At 40.0% G+C, this 21390-nt stretch overlaps 1 long non-coding RNA gene across 1 annotated transcript; it reads right to left on the bottom strand.

The window, feature by feature from the left end:
- Positions 1-13408: 13408 nt before the first annotated feature.
- Positions 13409-20851, bottom strand: LOC131824123 (uncharacterized). Its single transcript, XR_009350757.1, has 3 exons — positions 20413-20851; positions 19420-20272; positions 13409-18027 (listed from the first exon to the last, which is right to left on the bottom strand). It is a non-coding gene; the product is annotated as an uncharacterized LOC131824123 (long non-coding RNA).
- Between the last annotated feature and the right edge of the window lie 539 nt (positions 20852-21390).

A 21390-nucleotide genomic window follows, 5' to 3' on the forward strand; every position in this document is an offset into this window, starting at 1 on the left:
TAATTAGCAAATTAAAATTTATAAAAGTTATAAAATATATAAAAATAAATAATTTATAAATAATAAATCATCTCAAGATATTTGTCATAAGTTTGTCTATTTATTGAGAGAGAGAGAGAACACACACAAACAGGGAGATTGGTAGAGGGGAGGTCCAGAGGGAGAGGGAGAGAGAGAGAATCCTAAATGGGTTCCATGCCCAGTGTGGAGCGTGATGTGGGGTTTGATCTCATGACCCTGAGATCATGACTTGAGCCAAAATCAAAAGTTGAACCCTTAACAGCTGAGCCACCTAGGTGCCCTATCATAATTTTAAAAACATCCTGAATTATTATTATTTGCTTGCCTGTTAAATTTCCTTTTTTTGTTGTTCTGTCCTTGTTTAGATTTGGTGATGAGGGTAGGCTTCAATAGCTACCTGACTTCACTGATTTTAATATTTCACAGCTGCTTCTGGGCCTTAGTTAGTGGGTCTGACTCCATTTCAACATCCTTCCATGGATCTTTCTGGCATACACAGAATGAAATAAGCAAATCATGTTTGTCTTTTATCACAACACATTCCAGGAATAGGTTTGAGAAGCTGATTCTTATGAAGCAGCTAGTATTTTCACCTAAGACCAAGTTTATGGTTGGTTAGGAACTCAACATCAAACACATATTAAGGAGTAATAATATTTTGAAAAACATCACATGTAGAAACTCAGGAAATTAAAAATAATAAATATATTCTCTAAGATGTAGAATGTTATTCAGGTACTTGATGTTATCTTGTTTTTAGTGTCCTGAATGTAATGCGACTTCATTCAAATGTTCCATTTGTTCTTTCTCTGCTTTCGAGCTATATTATTATTTATTTAATATGTTTTGTTAGTGTAACTCACTGTATAAAATTTATTTTTTTAATTTTAATGTATTTTTTATAGTCTGTCCTTGATAATTCCCATATTTGAATCTTTGCATTTCTGTTGTATCGCTTCCGCTCAAGTTCAGTCACGCTGTGTTTCCTTATGTACTTGGTTGTTTTTTAATGACCTGTTCATTTTTCTGTAAAGTAGTCTTTCCTTGACTTGCTTCTGCCAGGTTCCTAGGGTCACTACCAGCACAGAACTCTTTTAAAATAGTTGAGGGAAGGTGGAAAAAAGTCCCAAATATTTAACAACGAATGAGGGGATGAACAAAAGGTACTAAATCCATACAATGGAAGGTTATCCAGCCATTGAAGGAAATGAATAGTTAGACCTGCTACAACATGGATGGACTTGAAAACATGCTAAACGAGAGAAATTGGACACAAAAGACCACACATTATATAATTCCATTCATATGAAATAGTCCGAAGAGTCGAATGCAGCAAGGGAGAGCACATGAGTGATTGCTAGGGCTTTGCGAAGGAGAAGAATGGGGAGTGGTGGTTTAGAAGAGACGGGGGTCCATTTGGGGTGAGAGAAATGTTTTGGGGTTAGATGGTGGTTATGTAACACAAAACATAATAATGTGCTTAATGCCACTGAACTACACACTTTAAAATAGTTACAGCAAACTTTTACCTTGTGTGTTTTGCAACAACAATAACAGTAATAATAAGAAACATTTCAAGGTCTGAATATTATTGGGCAAGAAGTGTTTTGGACCACATGAGTGTCTTGAATGTTTGTCTTCAATATCTCTACAAGGGCCAGATTATGGTTTTAATTTCTCAGAGATCTTTTATGTCCCAGCAGCAACACCACTTCTTGTGAGGTTTTTTTGGGTGGGTTAAAATGAGTCTCCCTTTGATTTTTCCTAACCCAGAGGATGCAACCCATTGGATCCTAGTGGTGCAGAGGGAACTCTTCTCTTGGACTTCTGACTGTAAGTGGGCCCAGGGCTTTGACTTCACTGGGTCCAGTGAATTTTCCCACATAAGAGTAAGTGCTCCTGGCTACCCAAGGACTCTGAGGTTTCCCTGCCTGTCTGGGTGCCCATTTCCACTCATATATTGTTGTGATAATTCCTTAAGACCTAGTCACCAAGTCTATCTGTCTGAGAAGATGTTTTAAAATTTATCTCAGTATTTTTCAGTTACTTTCTACAGGAGGATGGGGCTGACTGATCCCACCCGTCAGTATTATTGGGTGTCACAATGTATAAAAACTTGGTCCTGGCAAACTTCTCTTAATGCATTTTGACTGTCTCCACATTGCACTCTCCCTTTTCTCTTCCTGCTCTTGCTGAGAATTTCCTTTCTGTTCTTTCAGTTCAGTTTTCTGAATACGGAATGTGACTGTCTTGGCTTACCTTTTACCCCAAGACCATGACCTATCTCATGGGCACAGCCTGAGCTCAGACAGCGTCTCCTCTGTCAGCGAGCAGTCAAGTCCACTGGCAGCCTTTTCTTGCAAATGAGAGTTCTAGAAGGACAGATAGCATGATTCAGTATGGTCAACGTTAAGTTCCAAAGCACTTCACTAGGCTTTCTTTGATCTACTTCTGGGTGTAGATGGTTCAGGCATTTTTCTAGTTTTAGAGTTGGGATTAACTAGGCTCAGAGAAGGTTCATTAACTGTCCAATTTCACAACATGGGAAAGAGAGAACCAACCATAAATTCTGTGTGCCTGTTTCTTGGAGGCCTTGTTCTCAAAGCAAACTATGCACTTAACATTTGATGGAGGTCTGGAGGAGTGAGTTGACATTGACTACCAGCCAGGAAGAAAGGAGATGGCCTTTATTCAGGCAACATGGAGAAGTCCATTGTGAAAAAAGAGGAGAGGAAAGAAAGCTAAGGATGTTAAGAGTTGCTGAATTTTAGTCTTGATGGTCAATTTCTCCAATTTCCCTTATACGTTTAATTTTATTTGTATTAAATGTATAATGAACAAATAGGTGTGCTCCTTAATATAAGAACAACACATATATGGTACTTGTATGCCATATATATGTGTGTGTGTGTGTGTGTGTGTATATACACACACACACACACATATATTATAAATATATTATAAATAAATATATATATTATATATTATAAATAAATATATTATATAATATATAAATATATATATTTGATGATTATATAGTATTACACACTTGATATGTGTATTTTAGATCCTATATATTCTTTTTTTTTTAAGGTTTTATTTATTATTTGACAGAGAGAGACACAGCGAGAGAGGGAACACAATCAGGGGGAGTGGGAGAGGGAGAAGCAGGCTTCCCGCTAAGCAGGGACCTGGGATCCCAGGACCCTGGGATCATGATCTGAGCTGAAGGCAGACACTTAATGACTCAGCCACCCAGGCGCCCTGATCCTATATATTCTTGATAAATCTTTCGGTGTTTGATATTGATGTTAAATAGGCTTTTCAAAAAAAAAAAAATCATTTCCTCCTTTTGAGATAACATGGCTCCTTTGGGCAGGCCTAAGTGATGTTCACTTGAGTGATATCTGCATGGTTTGTAGGGCACCAAATTAGCTCTCAGTTGATTGCAGGGAATTGCCAATAGATATCGCTTGCCCAAATGAGGAGTGAGTGGCTGGATGGTCACTGTATTACTGCATGTGTGGGCCCTTTGCCACACCTCTGGACCCGCACTGCCTTCCCTCAGCATCTCTATCTTCCCCACGCCCTGTAACTGAGGAAATCTCCTGTATTCTCAGGAGTGAGATGTGAACTTTTGTTCTGATTTGCTTACCTTCTCCTGAGTCTCTTAGCTATGCACTTGCGTGTTTCCCATTAATCTGAGGATTGAGCTTTTAAAATCTCAAATCCAGGGATGCCTGGGTGGCTCAGTTGGTTGGACGACTGCCTTTGGCTCAGGTCATGATCCCGGAGTCCCGGGATCGAGTCCCGCATAGGGCACCCAGCTCCATGGGAAGTCTGCTTCTCTCTCTGACCTTCTCCTCGCTCATGTTCTCTCTCACTGTCTCTCTCTCAAATAAATAAATAAAATCTTTAAAAAAAATAAAATAAAATCTCAAATCCAAAAATCATCCCCTTTGTGCATTCTGATTTTTTTGGATGTGCAATCCCTTTCATAATTTCATAAAACACAGATCGTTTACAAAACAAAAGGGAGAAGGCCGAAACAATCAAAGAAAATGCCAAGGAAGGTGGAGGAACAATACTCCTGCAGTAGTAGTCAGACTCATAACCAGGAAAGAAAATTCAGTAACCAAATGTATTAATTAGTTCTTTGTTAATTCTTCTTGGATCAATGGAGATATTTTTATGTTTATAGTCATTATTCTTTTACAGTATATGAATCGTACAAGTACATTTCTACTTCCCATCAGCCTTTCATACATGCAGAAATATTGAGCCACAGCCTCTGTGTCTGTATGTGCTAACACCTATGAACAACGGTCAAGGTCTCCTTCAATGAAACTAACCAGTTACCTTTCATAGTAGAAGCAGGAAAAGAATCCAGCTTCATGAACACGCTAACAGCCATGCCTCCTAAGGCCATGTAGACCCGCACAATTGACTCCTGAGCCTTTGTTGAAATTTAACAAGCACCAAGGCAGGGGTGGAGGAGACCTTATTCCTGTTTCTCAAAGGACTGGTAGGCTCAGTGAAGCAGTAAGATTTCCATACTCTAACTTTAAGGCAGTAGCTCCCCCTGATCCACAGTTTCACTGTCTGGGATTTCCATTCCCTGCAGTTGCCCGTGGTTCAGAAGCAGGAGATTCGCCTTCTGACACATGGTCAGATGGTCAGTAGGAACCTGACGGCTAAATCACAGTGCCTAGTCATTCATCTCCCTGCATGTTCTCCCACAAGAAGGCTGAGCATGGTACATTGAGGCATTTTGAGAGAGACAGGCACATTTACATCACCTTTATTACGGATTATTATAGTTGTTCTAGTTTTAGTTATTGTTTTGAATCCCTTCCTGTGCCTGATTTATAAATTAAACTTTATCATAGTATATCTAGGGTCGGTACTATCCATGCTTTCAGGGATCCACTGGGGGTACTGGAACATACCCTCTGCCCCACAGATAAGGAGGGGGCTATGGTACTTGGAGTTCTGAAGAGATTAATGTGAGTACTCATATGCCCAGACAGGTCTTAGAGAGGTGACATCGGAGTTGTGCTAGAGTGGGAAGGAAACACCACCACTGAAAGACCTGTCCTAGGAAAGGACTTCTAGCCTGGGATGCTTGGAGCCCCGCGTTTCCTTTACAGAGCTGAAGGAGGGATAGGAGTGGCAGATGGGAGATTCTAATTTGCATGCGAGATAAGATAGGGAACTGCGAATATAGGGCAGCCTTTCCAAGTTTCTAGGGATGACCTCAAATCTTCTGGGAGAGATAAACGTGTGACTGGGATGAAGCCCTTTGAGATGTCGAAATAGATTCATACGCTAGTGGATGAAGGGAATGAGGGAAGGAGAAGAACGAAAAGCAGCATAATTTATTCCCCCCAGATAAAGAGGCCAGTGGAAGAAGGAGATAAGGAAGTGCTAAGCTTTGTGGAACAAGTGCAGATTCAGCCAATGGCTGCTTCATATATTATTCATTTTAATCTTTGATTTCTCCAATTAGATACTTTCAAAAAACCCCATTGGCCATGTTCTTCCTATTCTCCAGTTAAAGCGTATGCTCCCATTTATTGAGCGTCGACTGCATGCCAGGCACTGGGTAAGCATCCCAGATAATCTCTACATCCGATCTGCCAGGCAGGTATTGTTATCTCCGTTTGGCAATCACCCGCACTGTGTTCAGGGAGGCTAACCCTGCTCTCCAAGCTCCAAAAAGCAAGTGTAAATTAGAGTTAGGATTGGACCTCACATCAATCTGGCCAGGGTGGTGTCCACTTCACCTTGTCTCAGCAGGGTGCTCTGTAAGGACTGAGCAGCAGCTTAACCAGGTGAGCAGAAAGAAATCCTCACGCCTGCCCATTTCAGGCCATGCTTTCTGCGTTCAGCAACTGTCATCTACTCATGAAGATGCACCTGGCCAGCACAGCTGTGCACCTACTATGGCTCTCTCTTTGGAATCTCTGTACAGAAAGAGGCACCTGGGAGGTCCTCAGGATGGCAGTGTCTCAGCGATGTCCTTTCTTTTCTTTCTTTTTTTTTTTTTTTTAAGATTTTATTTATTTGACAGACAGAGATCATAAGTAGGCAGAGAAGCAGGCAGAGAGCGAGAGAGGAGGAAGCAGGCTCCCTGCTGAGCAGAGAGTCCAATGCAGGGCTCCACGCCAGCAGGACCCTGGGATCATGACCCGAGCGGCAGGCAGAGGCTTTAACCCATTGAGCCACGCAGGCGCCCCGGCGACGTCCTTTCTGAATGTGATCTCCATGCACTGGCTCTGTGGTCTGTGAACAGATAAAAGGAACTCAGTGTAGAGTTGGCAACCTCGGGACTCGGGGAAGCTACATCAAAAAGATTTGTAGAGACGTGCAGGGGTGGCACATGGGACACAGGCAGTGAGAGCATGAGAAAGAAAGAACCAGGCACCTTGTATTTTCTGTAAATAACAATAGCGACTCCCGCATATGGTAATTACCTGAGGGTTAAGCACAACGTTCAACAATAAAGATGGTAGTGGACACATCACGTGCGCTCTGGAAGGGAGAGCTGTGATTACCATGGCATTAGCAGGTTGAATGGGAAGATTGTTCTCGCTCCTCTCTGGAGAAGAGCCCGAAGTACAAGAACGTATGATGATTTCGCTATTTATAATTTCAGTATTTACAGTTGACATTTAAGATTTTAATGTTTTAAACATATAAGTGTTGCAACATGTTTTGTTAGATTCCTCTTTTGGTATCAAATTACATTTCAACTGTAATTTCTATGTTTTTCTCCTTCCCTCCACCCCCCCTTGGTTTTCTAGTTTTACTTTTGACAACCTCGAAAGCGCATCTCCCCCAGGTTGGTTAGTGAGCCCTGCCTCACCACATACTGGCAAGCCAAAGACTCTTCCTTTCTAGTGCTGCCGGCCTAACCCTTACCGCCTTCTGTCACTGAGGCTCCTAATTCCCAGCGGTGTCACTGGGCAGGGAGGAGTTATTCCGTGCACTCAATCCCGTACTGGTTCATTCACTGAGTTGTTCATTTAAAAAAATGTTTCTAAGTACCTGCTCCCCTCCAGGCCCTGCGGTGACCTTCAGCCCCAGTGGTGAGGTTGCCCTAACCAGAATTCCTGAAGTTCATATTCCCCTTGGGGAAGGAATTCTCTAATGACACCAGTAAATAATTACAAGTGCTCCTACGTACTAACAAGGAAAAATGAAAAGAAGCTTTTAGAGCACGTGTTTGGGAAGCCTGGAGTGGTTTTCCCGAGGGAAGTTTTGGGGAACTTCCAATGACCCTGGGGTACCCACACATTCCAGATGCTGTGGAAAGTGCATTACTGTTGTTGCGGGGACACTGAGCTTCCTAGACTCTCTTGCTCCTTAACTCTCGTGCAGCCCCCAGAATTCACCCCCAAGATTTGTCTTCATGTATTCATAAATTATCTTCCTTGAAGAGTGTATTTCTGGCCCTTTCCAACACTTCAGACACATCTGGTTTTCTTTCCCTGTGTTTAAGATTAATAGTCTGCAACCTCTTCTTCTCAACTTTCTGTAAACTCCAAGTAGCATTTTTCTTGGCTTTTGTGTCTTTCATTTAAGAAATAAATAATTATGCGCCCTGTTTTCCACTCACCTCATTTCTCCTTATTATTCTTCTCTGGCTCGGCACATTCACCTGCCAGCTATTTCCCTTTGAATTTCGGACCTTCCTTTGTACTTTCTCTCCAGCCATCAACCAATATAATAATATATCCTCGTGCAGCAAATGTGCCAGATCATGCATAGCAGTTAATTCCTTAATTTCCAAAAAAGTGGGGCTTTTAAAGTATTCTCTGTGATTTTTTTTCCTCCCTCTATTCGCCTTTGTGAAATTGAATCATTTCAATTTGCTAAACCGGCTAATAATGATTAATACAAATATCAAATCATCAAATCTAATGAGCATGCTTTTTTTCCATGAAATCAAAGCTTTCACATGTAGTTGAAGAGTGTAAAGCCTGGCATTAGTGCTCATTGAAGGCACAGAAAGTTTTCAGCCATCTCAAAGAAGGCATCAGTATTCATTTTCAGCACGGTGCCCTATGAATCCTTATGTTTAGAACACTTCTCCACTGGAATAAATCTTATAGCTGATTATCACAGCAGTTGGCCCGGTGCCAAAAGCAATTCTGGGAACAGTATTCAATCAATGTGTAAACCAGTGAAATGCCAGGAACTTTTGGAAGACCAAGAAGGGTGATTAGTTATTGAAGAATAAACATAGTAAAACATTAAGCATACTCTCTCAAACAGTGCAGAAAAGAATTTTCCATGAGTTCATATGAATATAGACCTGGTTATATTTTAGGATGTGGGTTCCACCAGATGATTTATATTTTGTTACATTGTTGGAGAACATTTAACTAGCGCAAAGTATGTCATTTAGAGTTTAAAGGAAATAAACACTCCTATTATTCAAGGTAATATGTTTAGAATACCACCATCAACATATACTTTTATTTATAATATAATAAGAAACTTGATATAGAAAAATAAAAACAGTAATAAATCGATGAAAGTAAGACCACGGGAGCTGAAAACTGAGAATTTTGACTGTTAACAATCAGCGAAACAGAATGTTCAGATGCCATGTCACAGTGTCTTTAAATAGAAAAAGAACCCTCGGGTTATGGAGTCTATATGTGGGCCATATTATCCAACCCTTCTGGAACATATTCCATTTGGATTCTAGAATACTTCAAAATTCTAATAAAACTCCTAATGGAAAAAAAAACCCACTGCATTCAGGCACAGGTTCATAGTGTCCTAAAACTTGGGCTGGGAGATGGAGAGAGGAAGGGGTCGCTCGCCCCACCAGCTCCCCAGCCAAATGAAATCCGTGAGCAAAATACAACCTACTGCCAATGAAAGAAAGCTTACGTTTTCCTGGTTCACGACTAACTGAAAATACTTTGTCCTAATTCGTATTTGTCACTTTGAAAATTATGTGGGCATACATAGCTTCACATTGGGATTTTCAGAAGGAAATTGTTATTTTTTATTCTGCGTTTCTGGACCGCATTTCCACTTAACCAACACATCCATGAGAAACGGGCCAGGACCAGTCTGCTCATTGGTAATCTTTAAAATGTAGGTGCAAAAACCAAACAGTGACTTAGCTTGTGATCATCAATTTTTTTTTAAAAAAAGGATGGCCGAGATTAACCATTCATTATATTTTTTATTATGCTCTTATTTTTAAAGCTCTATTTTCGGTTAGAGATAGGCACTGCATAAGTGTGTGTGTGTGCGCAGACACACACCAAGAAACATATAATGCCTTCATTACTGTCAAAGCAAATATTTTACCTATTTTTGCTGAAGAGTTCATTTAGCAAAATAAGACATAAATCTTTTTTTTAAATAAAAACATGTGTCTAAAAAACATGAACTGTGCCAATACATGACAAAAATCAAGCTGAGATTATTTAAAACTGTATGTAAATGACCTTTAGTGGTATATATCATAGTGAGGTTTATGTGCCACCATACATAATTCTGGAATAGGTACAAAAGCAATATTTATGTGTAGTAATATTTTAGGAACCAGCATATTAACTGAAAATTGCAAAGTGGATTTACAGTTAAGACTATGCAAAATGTTTTCTGGCTTCGTAGGACTGGGACATTGCCCTCTTGGCTGAATGTGTTAATTCCTAAAACGTCCTATCATTTGTCAGTTTTCCTTGAAATCAATTACACACGTCAGGTGTCTGTCAGGTGTTCCGAGGGGGAAGGGAATTCACCCAGCATATGTGCACTCATTGACACATACATAAAAGAGAACATTTGCAGATGTTTTGATAATGCAAGGGTTCAAATCATTTGTCCTAAGGCAGTATTTGTAGTAACACTTTGATCAGTTTTACGGTGGTTAGACTATTTTCCCTGCAGAAATTACCACACGACCCCAAAGGACAAGAGAAATATTATGTGAGAAAATTGGAAAACATCCGATTGGCATGTTCCAGCAAGTAGGACCAGAATGAATTGTGTTCAATCTGATTTCAACTACTTAATGTAATACGTTTAATACCACAGTGCATCGAGAGAAGCCAACAGATAAAACCCACATAAATCATAAAAATTGCTTCACTGCAACAATATTCATAGGCCTTTAATTGTGATACCTTTCTTTAAAAAAGTTGTAGTTCCCTGCTTTCCTCACAATTATTAGCATTTGCAGAATCTTTTATGATTTCCGTACACAATCTTATTTAATTCACTCTTTACCTGAAAAATATTTTTCTGTCTTCTTGCTCTATTTGAGTAAGTCAGAGAGTACTGGAAAATATAGGACTACATTACCTTTTCTGTATCCTGACAGCTTTCATGATATTATTTGGTTGAAAAGATAATATAATAATAATCTCAATCGTCTTAGAGTGTGGAAAATTATTATCATAGAGTTTCACATTAAAATATTAAGATGGGTTGTCAGGTGCAACTTCTTCTATAATTCAAAGGATTTCCAAAAACTTGGAGCATTGCAGAATACTGAATGTTGATCCTTCCACTGACCCGTAATCGCTGGTTCAGAAAGTGCAAAGAGGCAAGATCACAGCTTCTACTCTTCTCTCTCAACTCAGTATTTGATCAGCAGCTGATTTTCTCTCTTGTTACTTTAGCTATATACAAAAATCCTCTTTTTCCCAATGGATATGACTTGAACATGTTGTTATTTCTTAGAGAAAGCAAGTCCATCTATTGGGAAAAGTTGTTCAGCTCATGAATTTTACCCACCACGGCCCCATGCAAGATTATTAACCTCTTTATGTTTCACCAGCATAAACCGATTTTCTAACATAAAAGGAAGCCATTTTTAAAATGTTTATTTGCTAAAGACAGAACTCTTTCTCCCAAGAGACTTTTGTGTTACAGTTCTTGTTTTTTGCGCAGCAGTTTTTGGAAAGAACATTATGATACTTGTAATTTCATCCTATTAGAAAATAAATAATTCTTATGCCCCATAATTTCAAAGATTTTTTTTTTTATTGTAAAGAATTTCTTTAGTTTGAGTTCTTTCTTTCGGGAGCACCTAAAATATGTATTTCCAAGCATGAATGAAGCTCACTTTTACAAATGAAATCATAAGTAGCATGGGAAATGAGGTTGTTGATGGTGAAAGCAGAAGGACTGTAAATAAACGCTCGACTCAGTGCTGCTTTAAACGGTTACGTAGAACCCAGTAGAATGCAACTTCATGGAGATTCTTCTTAGAGAAATGCAGAGCCATTCCATTTTGAGGACACAAAGTTTAATAGCTATCTGTGCAAACCCCCTTTGTTTGCATCAAATTTCTTAACCAGTTCGTTTGACTCTGCAGGTATCCTGCCTCTCTCTGAGGCATGGATCTCATAAAATAGCAGTGTCTAGCTACTCTGAAGATGACTTTACTGAAGAAACAAGGACAGTCTTGATGTTGCTAGAGGATTTTAGCCATTTATTAGAAAGGGTGTCGTGTTAATAAATATTTTTTATTGTGCACAGATTTTTAGATAGAAGAGCTTTTTATTAAAATCGTGTTATTGCCAGGATTTTTGACATCCTCTGTTAAAAATCTAACTTTCCCGAATTGGATTCATTTGCCTCTGATTTCACTGACATACAAAGATCAAAATTAGGTTGCCTGGTCTTGTTTTAGAATGTTCGTTTACAATGGAGACACCCCATAAATGACAGTACTTCAGAAGTTCATGCTGAAGAGGTGTTCAATTTGTGGATTCAGTACTCTGATTTCAATCTTTGAAATTCTAGTATTTCTTTGTATTTTCATCCTGTTAAATGATTTTATTAGGAAGAGGTTGCTTAAGAAAGTATTACGGATGGTAATTAAAATGACTGTTCATTTTTAAACATTTCTAATGTATTGCCTGAGATATGAACATTTGAAAAATAGTATTTGACTAAGTTGGAAGACAGAGAAAGCTGCAACATCTGATTTGTTACATTGAGGTCTGCCTAAATCTCACTGTAAAACTCTTTCTTTGAAAATGGAGGGAAGTCTGGATAGCTTAGTCAGTTAAGCATCAGCCTCCGGCTCAGGTCATGATCCCAGGGTTGTGGGATCGAGTCCCGCATGAGGCTCCTTGTTCAGCCTGCTTCTCCCTCTTCCTCTGCCAGCGGTTCCCCCTGTTCGTGCTTTCGCTCTCTCTTTTTCTCTCTCTCAGTCAAATAAATGAATAAAATCCTTAAAAAATGGAAACACTTTTTCTATTGCTGAGCCGGAAATTACTTTGGAGTTGGTTTTTCTTCTCTGCTTTAAATATCGTAATATTGTAGGATTGGAGATGGGGACCTCTTTTTCTGGACTGCAGAAAGATGGGTGCACACTCAGACCTAAATCATGCATTGTAGCACCTGCCTAATAAAAGAAGACATGATAATATTTTTATTAAAAACATCTTATTTGTTTATTTGAGAGAGAGAGAGTGAGTGAGAGAGAGCTGGCATGAACTAGGGGAGGGGCAGATAGAGAGGGGCTCCCTGAGCAGGGAGCCTGACACGGGGCTCTCTCCCAGGACCCCGAGATCATGACCTGAGCCAAAGGCAGACACTTAACTGTCTGAGCCACCCAGGTGCCCAAAGAATATATTTTAAATTCTAATTGTTCAAATGTTACTATAAAAGCTCTCTCAAAAACTATCATCCCTTTGCACTCAGTAGGTGTTCAGTTGTATTTTTGGTATGAGCGATCAAAAGTTAATGTGGCTTCAGTTCAGGTGAGATTTTGAAGCTACATAAGCCTCAGTTCACTGAAATAGGTGTCAGGATTGGAAAGTGGTCAAACTCTTTAAGTCTGGTTACTAGAGCATAAAATACTGTGGTATTATTTGTCATACCATTCAAGGTGACCATACTTACTATATAAGCCTTTGGCAGAACTGTTTCAGGGAAGTCCTACTATTCAGCCTTTTATTGAAGTTTCTTTTTCTACAGTATTTATGATGACTGTGACTTTGACCAATCAATCCAAGATTAGCACTTCAGAGATTCGTAAAGTAAGTTATCCCCCTCTCCCATATCATGGTCTTTAAAATGTCCATAAAGAGCTTTTCACCTGTCTCCTCTCACTTAATTGGTTCTACAGGGAAAATCTGGTTCTTCTGACTGTTTTCATTCCCAAAGGGGGATTTATCAAATTACCATATATTTATTCCTTATATAGGAGAATATTGACTTATCAAAAATAAAGGTGAGCCCTTGGCTCTATCCACTTTAACGCTGTTAGCAAGGCAAGGATTAGGACAGGCATGACAATATTGCATCCCCTGGCACCAAGCCCAGTAATCAGCAGATATGGAGACATTGAAAAGAATCAGCAACACATTTATCAGACTTTAAAAATAATACAAAGATGGGTGGAAAAGTAGATAAAATCAGAAAGCTGAAAATTCAAAGGTAAAACTAGGTTTTATTGTTGGATGGAAATGCACAGGATAGTTATTGTGTCTTGCTTTGTGCAGCTCGGGTTTTTTTCTGAGGTGTCTATAGCTCATCGGAAGCCTTCAAACTTAAAAATAGACCCCCCCCCCCCGCCAAAAAAGGGAAAATGACCAAAACAGCGAGGGCCTTCGAAAGTTTCTCATTTGAGAAATGCTTAAGACGTTGGAATCTTTAGCTTGAAGAATTGTAGGAATTTGCAATCTATCTTAGTATTGCAATTGGCCTTATAAAACTGCCCTTAGAACCACACAGGCTCTCTCATTAGCCCCTGCTTTACCGATGAGAAGGCCATTAACACAGAGACATTAAGTAACTCAACAGTTGTCACACAGCTAGTACTAAAGTACCTTGCCCCTCCTTTTGGAATAGTACCTTAGAGGTAAAATTGCTAAGAAGCCATTTTACAGTAACAATGAAGAAATGAAACTCATTGCAGTTCTGTGCCCTAGACATCGTCTGCTCCATTCACCTAGTTCCTGGTCTTTCCCTCAAGCATTACCTACCAAACCTCACTTTATCCACTTTGTTTCTGGACTTATAACTCATCATAATTTCTTCTCAATGAATATTTGTAGATTTGCTCATGTTTTTGTTGCCTTATTATATAGAATTTACTTTAGAGATGTATCTTTCCAAATGAAAACATTTATATAGTAATTATACCCATATAAATCTATACCTGCTGTGGGGGTTGGATTAGGGCGTGAAATAGGACAGACGGGGATTTACCCATGTGATGAAAGCAGCATTGCTCTGTTTAAATAGAAGTTAGGAGCCCAGAAGCTTTGGTTCTTGGCAATTCTGAGCTACCAAAAACAAATCTTAAATCACCAATAAGTTGTTGTTGCCCTAAGAAAAAGACATATTTAGTCAATCTTAGGTAAATGCCTATTTATTGTCTTGCCATGTCTGGGGGAAAAGAAAAAAAGGATAAAAGAAAAATAACAGTCGTTTTGCTCCAGAGAACGTTAATTATTTATCCTGATACAAACATAATTACCTGGCAGTTCATGGAAAACAAAAATGGGGCATTAGAAAGAATGAAATAATTAAAATATATTGATAATGAGCACACACTGCTATATTGACCCAACGATGGTTAAGATATCAAAGATGTACGCTTCAAAAGGGTATTATTTTGTAATTAAAAAGAACTGTAGAAAAAGAAACTGACGACATGATAATTACACAGTGCATTTGGCATAGCTGTCAGTGGAAATGCCATTTGAGGAAAATAATACCATGTAAAAAGAAGTTAACATGGAAAAAAACTGAAAAGGAACTTACTGTTGATACAAGTACAATCCATTATACATGTCTGGAAGGCGATAGTTGTTTATGATAAATTTTTAAATTCCAGGCCCAAGATATCATTTCGTGATCAACATCTTGTTTTCGGTGGAGGGGGAAGGTTGATCCTGTCCCGTATTTGTCATCATCGACTTTCTCTTACTAGACTCTCTCCTATGGAAACTGTGTTATCGCTACAATCACTATTACATTTTTTCTTAATTTTTAAAAGATGACCTTATTCAAGAGTGATAGCCCCTCATTAATAGTAGATACATCATTGCCTTCATCAAGCCGAGGGACATAGTACCACTTACATTTTCAAAGGTGAAAATGATTGGTGTGATCAACCCAGTGGGGAAAAAGAACTTGAAACCTCTCTTGGCATCCATCAAGGCAAAAATTCTTTTGCTCTTTCAGCTTTCTTCCAGCTGGGTGGGCATCCTCTTTGTGGAAAGTAATTGCTACAAATTCAGAAAGCATGAGTGGTTTGGACTAACCAATGTCTAGTCTTTTTGATGATTTTGAGATTAAGCCAAAATATTTTTATTGAGGAAAAACATTGAATTATAAGCAGCTAGCCACGTATGCTAACACTACTAACTGATCACTTGACACTGCATTAAAGTGTTTAGAAATTAGTTTAGTGTGTTCTAGGAACTCAGTAATAATTTTGCAGAGTCTGATATTCCTACTACCGCCTTTACATCAAGGCACTGGATACAGAAAAACTTCCACTCCGATGAAATGCAGAATGCGTTTTACACGATCCCTCATCCCCATGCTGCCACAAGTAAAGCTTTCCATATTCAACAACAGTGAGTCAGAGAACGTCTGGTTGGAAGACAGGCCTCATGGAAGGCAGGCTGTTTTGGGGGTGGAATTATGGTCATCTATAGACTGATAGGATTTAATTCAGTCTCCCGGGTCCTACCGTTTGGAGACTTAGCTGGTATGTATTTCAAACAAGCCAATACACATCTGAGTGTGTGCTTGTGTATAAAACCCTACGGGAGTGGTAGGAAGGGTTTAAGACAGGAATGACAAGTACATAGTGTAGGTCCCAGCTCACGCCCACCAGCATTCTCCTGCACTGGGTACACACAGTTCCCTCATAGAGTTTTCTGCACAAATATCCCTGCTGTAGAGAGGGCTTCCCTCCCACTCTGCAAATGCCAGGACTGCTCACCTCTGCCTTCTTCTTCTTCTTCTTCTTCTTTTTTTTTTTTTTTAATATTTTATTTATTTATTTGATAGAGATCACAAGTAGGCAGAGACGCAGGCAGACAGAGGGTGGGGGAAGCAGGCTCCCTGCTCAGCAGAGAGCCAGAAGCGGGGCTGGATTCCAGGACCCTGAGATCATGACCTGAGCTGAAGGCAAAGGCTTTAACCCACTGAGCCACCCAGGCGCCCCATCACCTCTGCTCTTTTAGGTGCTCTGCCCTCACACAACTGTTGATGTGTTTCTTGGATACTGTTACTTGTTCATCCACTGTCTCCCACACACTACTGCCAATTGCACAGAGGGGTGCTCTCTTTTGGCTCTGACGCTGAATACCTGGCATACATTTAACAATCAATACATGTTTATTAAGGAAGGGAAGAAAGGAAGAAAAAAGAGGGAGGAAGAGACAAAGAGAGGGATTAATATAGTCAGGGAGACCATCTAGGGCATTATTTCAGTAACCAGGTAGCAGATGATCTTAAGGTATCTTACTGCGAGGAAAAAGAGTTCCCTAATTCATCTCTTCCAAATTTAATAAAATTCCTACAAAAATATAACTCAGTATACTTCATATCTACTTGCATTCTTGCCCAAAGATGCCAGAACTCATGTTATTAAGGTAACAAATGCCTTTCTTAGGAGAAAATGCCTTTATCGTGCTTTCCATCACATTTTTGTGATTATTAAAGAAATATATGTTCAATGTAAAACATTTGGGAAATACATAAAAACAAGAAGATGAAAATAAAAATAGTTCATGAGCCTACTACCCAGGAATAGTTATTATGAATATATTGATATTTTTTAGGTTTTTTTTCCCTCTGCCTATGACATATTCCTATTTGAGATTGTGTAATATATACGCAGTTATTTTTTTTTGCCACTTAGCATAATGACATAATTTTGCCATGTCAGTGGTTACTTAAACAGCCCCTAGCATGAGTACTGTTTCCATTTTCGCTATTATAATTTATGCCATAATGAAATTAATGATAAAAATATGGTCAAAAGCTATCCAACAAATCCAGCCTCCTATCATTCTGTGTGCATTTTTTTAGTCAAAAGTAACTTTACTTCCCTCAACCTGCAGTTTTCTAAGAGAAAAAAAAAAGAAATATCTATAAAAAAGGAATTAATAACCAAAACCAAAAAAATTTTGTCTGACATAACATGTGCCTTCTCAAATGTAACACGTGACCTTGCATTTGGTCTCTTCTTGGTCCTAAACACATCATCTCATCCGAACAGTGCAGCTGGATGTTTAGTGAAAAGCAGTCTTACTGTGTGTGTGATGGGAAGGAATGATTTTATTTTCACTGTGGTTGTTTTTTGCCTACGTCTCAGGTGAGGCTTGTTGTGAGGAATAACTAGAGAAAAGCAAACATAAAAACAGGACTGTTTTTCCCCATAAAGTAGAAACAGACACCCACGACTGTCCCTGCAGGAGAATTTTTCCAGAAGTTCTCTCTGCTCCATCTGCTTCCTCCAGCCAGACATAACACCCAAACTTCGTACTCTCAAATGGCTATTTTGTCTCTCTTGCCAATCTATACCAAAGTTGATTCTGTAGCCTGAGCTGATAAGCCACAAATAAGTGCATAAATGCTATAGAAGCATCTTGAAATGCACAAACCAGAACACTCATGTGGAAATGGACCTTGGCGGTAGGATGAAAACCTCCAAGCACTGGGTAGGTACATTTTGGACCCCAGCTGGTCAAATAGGAACAAGAATTTGCCTGTGGTGTTTATGGAGAATAAAAAACGGATAGTTTATATTACAGTAGGGTACCGTAGATCTGTTTCTCTGATCATGACTCTCATGTGCACTGCAGCTGTCTGACAAAGACAGGTACAAATAAACCCGGGGTTATGCCTGTGTATGGCTTCCTCGTTCTGTTTATTTGGGTGATCTTCGGGGCCCCCGAGCCCTTCGGAAGCTCCGGTATCCTGCTTTGACTTCAAGTCAGTGTTTCTCCAGGTCGTGAGAAGGCGGCTTTGCTTGCTCTTGAAATCTGCCTTGTTTTGAGAAAGCACAATTTTAGTGAAGACGGAAGGACCAGCTTCTCAGTGACTAATAAGGAAACCAGATCTGAAAAGCAGCAAAAGCTCACCAGGATTTGAAAGGCTCTCCAGTGTTTCTCCACAAAGGCTCAGCAAAACAAAAACAAAACCAAAAACAGAACCCACAAACCTCCACCCTTGCCCCCATCTCCATTTCCTATGTCACGGGAGACACTAAAGGACACCGAGGGAGGACGACTTTCTGTCATCATCACAGCGTTTCCCCGCTCCTGACCAGCACCGAAAAGTCGAACGTTAATTATTTAAACCCTTAACCCCAAACTTTGTTACATTTAGTTGGAATAATTAATTCATAGTTGAACATCACACATCAAGTATAGGAGCCAAAAAAAAAAAAAAAAAAAAAAAAAAACCCTGCATGATCTCAGTCATATTTCGTTTCTCAACTACCTCTGTAACCTAATTAGTTTTTCCTTAATGTGTTCCATGGAATCTTTTTAAAAGGCTAGAGATGCCCTTATCTCTGTACAGTTAGACGTTCCTTGCCGAAGGTGATTTTTTTTTTTTCCAATGTGTCCCGCACATTAGCGGGAAACAATTTGTCTTCGTGTCAGAAGGAACCCCTTGAACAACGTGGGGCGAAGGCATCGGAACAGCAGCCCAAGCTTGCCTCCAGTCTTACCTGGAGATGCGGCCGGGCTTCTGTTACCCGGGCTTCAGCTGTATAAACACATCGTGCCATCTGCACATGGCAGGGGAATTGAGCCCGTGGAAGCTCAAGACCTGTGTCAGTGTTTTCACAGAAGGACTGTTTATGAACAGATGTTATGTGGTGTTTTTCACAGAAACTGGACTCTGGAGAGAGAAAATGTCTATCAATTACCGAGGTATTATGTATAACAGCAATTTTTAACCTTGAGAACGATAGTTTTAAAGTTCTCGGCAAAATATTTTCAACTGTGACCACTTTCTTTGTGTCAAGGAAGACGCAACCTTGTGTCATATGCAAAGTACCCGCTGTCCTGGGCTTGGGAGATTGTGTTCTCTTGGAAGCAAGGTCTGCTCCGTGCTGAGATGCTTTCATGATCAGGAAACCTGTCCTCGTCCATATATGAAGTGCTGTGGCCTTTTCTCTCTCTCTAACTCTCTCCTTTTTTTTTTTTTTTCTTTTTGAATAGACACAAAAATGAAAATAAAACTGTAGAATTGAACGGCCCCTTAGATTTTCTTTGCATCAAGTTTTCTCCGCGTTTTCGGGGCTCAGGTAAAAAGACATTTAACTTGGTCTAAGTGTTAATTATGCCCCGGACAGTGAGGCATTCGTGGTTCTCCAAAATAAGTGATTTTTCTCTAGCGTGCTTCTTGGATTAAATCTCAGACACCTACCGTGAGAGGAAGGTCCAGGACTCCACAACACTGTGTGTCAGAGATGGAATTATCTCCGACAGCAACACCAAAAGCATCGAGGCCCCTTTGTGACCTGTTGACAGACACCATGTTTTGCATAATATATATATTTTCATTTTCCCTTAGCTTTCTTATTATTTATTCAATAAATCCTTTTTTCTTGCTGACAGCAGTTGTATTTATAAAGCTAAATCCAACACAGCAAAATGTTCATCACTTTATAAACTAAATGCTAATGTTTTATTTATGTGCAATGAAGAGAGAAAAAAAGAACTGAATTGATGTTTACCTAACAAGCAGCACAAAAGTGCAGTACCATAATAGTGGAGTTCATAAGCATTCTGGCTTGTAATTTTGGGTGTCAACATTTGAATTACAGAAAGAGTTTATGCAGACATAGCACGTACACAAGTGCAGTTTAGATCCACATCTATAAAAATAACATCTGTTTAAGCATACATTACATTTAAAAATAACTGTACAGTGATCAGCTGGTTAAGTACAGTTAACCAGATGTCGTTTTAAAGGGCCAGATGGAACTATGAAACGAAGATTGAAAAATTAAAAAATACTGTGAAAGGTCAAACCAATTAAGCAACCTGTTTTGTTGGCATGTAACAGTTAAAAAGTAAGTGAAACTACTTAAGGAGTGAGCAACACGAAGATGTGCCAGTTAAAACCAGGTCCCGCTCCTCCGAAGACAAAGAAAAATCCAGGCGGGAGCTGCTCACTTCACTGGAATCCGAAAGGAACTCGGCCCAGCAGCAGAAATGGTGAATTCTTCCTTGCCATGATTCCAAAGCAGCTGAGCCATCTTTCGAGGGTGTGTTTTCTAACAAAAATTAAACTTCTGTTAGAAAGTCTCACAGGGTGCAGAGACATTTTCCAAACACAGGTGACCCCTGGGGTAAGGAACGCAGCGGTCAGAGACCACTGAGTCAGTAAGACTGAACAGGTTCCTGGATGACTTACCAAAGCTGAACCTTCAGAGCGAGCAGGCGGATACTGTCCTCGAACGCTCGGATCGGTTATTGTTTCTTCTCTCCTCCTGGGGATCTCCTGCAAGGAAACTGTGTGGCCAGTGCTCACGGGCTATCTTCAATGAGGCATGTTCTGCTACAGACCTGTTCACGTGTATCCGAGGTCACACATGGAAGCTCCCAGGGCTTCTGTGGCCTGCAGATGTGTTTTGTTTGGCTTGCAGAGTCCTTTAAGTTTGAATTAATTGCCAACGTCTGAAAATTGGGAGGCTTCGCATGAAACGTCCGGATTTCCAGCTTCCCAGAGAATCTGGCAAGGCCAGGCCCCCATTTTTTTTTTTTTTTTTTTTTTTTACCCCATCACAAAAACTGGCCAAAGCCAAATAGGAACAGCTGCCTCTTTGGATGGACACAGAGTCTCGAGATAATGAGAGGCCCCGCCACTCCCTTCGAATTTAGACAATCTTAGCGGCCACGGCCGGTCTGACACCCGACCCACTTCATTCAGCCGCATTACCCTGCCAGCCTCTGTTTGCGTTTTCCATCCTAGTATTCATCCCCTCGAGTGCCCACGTTGTACTGTAGGAAGTCAGTATTTGGGGGGTATTACTGTGTTTGTTTGTTTTAATGGGAAATGGGGCGAGAATCCTTTGATTCCCTCAGGTGACACACACAGGTAACTGACTGAGGTGGGCTTCAAATTCGAGTCTCTTCATTCTCCTGTTCTTTTCTCAAGCTTCCAAGTCTTCATACAGCCGAAGCCCTGGGATTCGTACCCTCGAGCCTCCGGGTGGTGGTAGGCACCACTCATTGGCAGTGGAATCAATTGGCCTATTAGGAAATAGTTGTTGAATCCCCACAGGAGACACTTGAGACGTGGTCCCTGTCCACAGACAAGGACCTGTTTGCCTGTGAGTCAAACGCCCATCATAGAGCACAGGAGTGCCAGACGGTTTCCATCTGTCCAGTA

This window comes from Mustela lutreola, chromosome 2 (genome assembly GCF_030435805.1).
Source record: "Mustela lutreola isolate mMusLut2 chromosome 2, mMusLut2.pri, whole genome shotgun sequence".
Taxonomy (NCBI): Eukaryota; Metazoa; Chordata; class Mammalia; order Carnivora; family Mustelidae; genus Mustela; species Mustela lutreola.